Source organism: Octopus bimaculoides, chromosome 12 (genome assembly GCF_001194135.2).
Source record: "Octopus bimaculoides isolate UCB-OBI-ISO-001 chromosome 12, ASM119413v2, whole genome shotgun sequence".
Lineage (NCBI taxonomy): Eukaryota > Metazoa > Mollusca > Cephalopoda > Octopoda > Octopodidae > Octopus > Octopus bimaculoides.
The window spans coordinates 59,552,895-59,555,542 of NC_068992.1; the positions used below are offsets into that span (position 1 = coordinate 59,552,895).

Sequence of the window (2,648 nt, forward strand, 5' to 3'; positions counted from 1 at the left end):
TTGGTAGTTTTTGACTTATTTAGTCCCTCGAAGCGTGAGGCATTACTACACAGTTAATGCCCTTTATATAAATTTATATATGGGTGACACGTTCGTGCGGGTGACACGTAAAAGCACCCACTACACTCTCTGAGTGGTTGGCGTTAGGAAGGGCATCCAGCTGTAGAAACTCTGCCAAATCAGACTGGAGCCTGGTGTTGCCATCCGGTTTCACCAGTCCTCAGTCAAATCGTCCAACCCATGCTAGCATGGAAAGCGGACGTTAAACGATGATGACGATGATGATGATATATATATTTGCTAAAGGTAGTGCTCCAGCATGGTCCCAGTCAGATGACTGAAACAAGTAAAAGAGTAAAAGAAGATATGTGAACCCATGGAAAACGAACCTTCACCAACTATTCTGCCTATATGTCTGTGTACACCTTTGAATGCAGTATATGCCAGAAGGTGTGTAAATCTAATGGAGGCCTCAAAAAACATTTTGAGATCCACAAAGATCAGAATTTATCTGCAGCTTTTGGTGGTCCTAATTGGATATGCAATCTATGTAGGTGTCTTTTCAGAACATTGCCTGGTTTAAAAAACTGCAAATTCACCTGACCCTAATTGAATTATTCTAAATGACTTGAGATACTCGTCCTGCCTAGGTTTTGCTTTTCCCTCTAATATAATATATTCTATATATATATATATATATATATATATATATATATATATATATACACACACACACAGGCATTCACACACATATATACGACAGGCTTCTTTCAGTTTCCATCTACAAGATCTACTCACAAGGCTTTGGCTAGCTTGAGGTTAGAGTTGAAGACTCAAGGTGCCATGCAGTGGGACTGAATCTGGGACCATGTGGTTGGGAAGCAAGCTTCTTACCACACAGCCATGCCAACCATTGGACTGTGGTCATGCAGGAGCAACACTTTAAATGGCTTGTGTTGAACAAACTGATGCCAGTACTTATTTTCTGCGTAAGTATGGGACTTGTTCTATTGGTCTCTTTCACCGAAATGGTAAGTTACGGGGGACATAAATAAATGACCAGTGGTGGGAGTGGGGACGAGGGAGGGAACCACAACACAAATACAGACACAGGAAAAGCTCTGGTTGACTCGAGCCTGTATATGCCCAAAGCATCACACAGTGCAACTGAACTGAAGACAACATGGTTTGGAAGCAAGGCTATTACCCACACGGCCAACCCCAACACGTATATGCGTGTATGTGTGTGTGTGTGTGTGTGTGTGTATACATATGCACACACACACGCACACAGATGCACTCAGAATAGTTAAAAGAAAGGAAAAAATCATAAATTTCACAGATGTTCTCATAACTGAGCTCTTAAATTCCATAGATGTATTTGATAATTTTATATTGTGTGTGTGTGTGTATGTGTGAGTGTGTCTGTGTGTGTTAGGACGTGCGTGTGTGCGTATGTATGGATGAATATATATGTAAGCGCGCGTGTGTGTGTGTGTGTGTGTGTGTGTATATATATATATATATATATATATATATATATATTCATCATTGTAACAATATCTGTTTTGAAATTCATGCTTCAATTGATGTTTTCTCACACAAAGCATTTTAACGACAGGGACAGAAAGAGATAGATAGATAGATAGATAGATAGATAGATGGATAGTTAGCTAGACAGATAGATAAATAGATAGGTAGATAGATAAATAGAGAGAGAAATAAGAAACATAGAAGATTTTATACTTCGTTAGATAGATTCAGAGATATATTGACAGATAGAGAGATATAGAAAACGTACATAAAAGTTTTATACTTCGTTAACGAGTTGTTCAATAAGTTATCGTTGACATAATCAAAATGCGTTGGTCAGTCTGTATAGAGACTAGTTCAGCGTACATCGGTCACTCGCTGGTTTTATGCGATAGAACGTCATACGACATGTGGCGGTGTTGTTAGAGGTAGACTGGACGGCGTCTAGTTGGTTGTTATAGCAACTAATAAGATGGCCACCAAAACAATGCTGTTGTACTGTCGATCAAGGGAAGATAATTGCTTGTAATTTACGCGCGCGTACATGCGTGCATGTATGCGTGTGTGTGTGTGTGTGTGCGTGTGTGTGTGTGTGTGTGTGTGCGCGCGTGCACGCAAATACATCATGTATTTGTATGTCTACCTGCACACAACATAGTATATACGGATGCGATGTACCCCTATGTGCTAGTTGCATAGCTAGTATTATTGCGCGTGCCAAATTATATATATATGGATTGGCTGTGTGGTAAATAGCTTGCTTACCAACTACTTGGGGACCTTTATGGTTTGACGGGCAACATTTTTTTATGTAGTGTTTTTGGTACCGAAACACTTTCAAACTTCGTATACTTGTATATTTTGTGGTATAGAACAGATAAAATATTTTGTATTCGAAGTTATTTCACGTTAAAACTTGTCTTATTTCGATAATTTCAACTAATCACTGACGTCTATTCAGTTGAATACAGTTAGTGCTGTGACGGTGTATATGGTATTAATCCCCGTTAGTTCTGACATTTCCGATTAACTAGACTGTTCGTAAACAAAGGGGAAAAAGCCATCAAAATACTTGAATTATTAATGCACCTCCATCAAGTGCTTCATTTCCTAGA

At 39.0% G+C, this 2,648-nt stretch overlaps 1 long non-coding RNA gene across 1 annotated transcript in view; it reads right to left on the bottom strand.

Moving 5' to 3' along the window:
- The window catches only part of LOC106868464 (uncharacterized), a 7,266-nt gene extending 5,281 nt beyond the window's left edge, over nt 1-1,985 (bottom strand). Inside the window, exon 1 of the long non-coding RNA XR_001409298.2 lies at nt 1,802-1,985. This is a non-coding gene — a long non-coding RNA (uncharacterized LOC106868464). The remainder of the gene's footprint in view (nt 1-1,801) is intronic.
- Between the last annotated feature and the right edge of the window lie 663 nt (nt 1,986-2,648).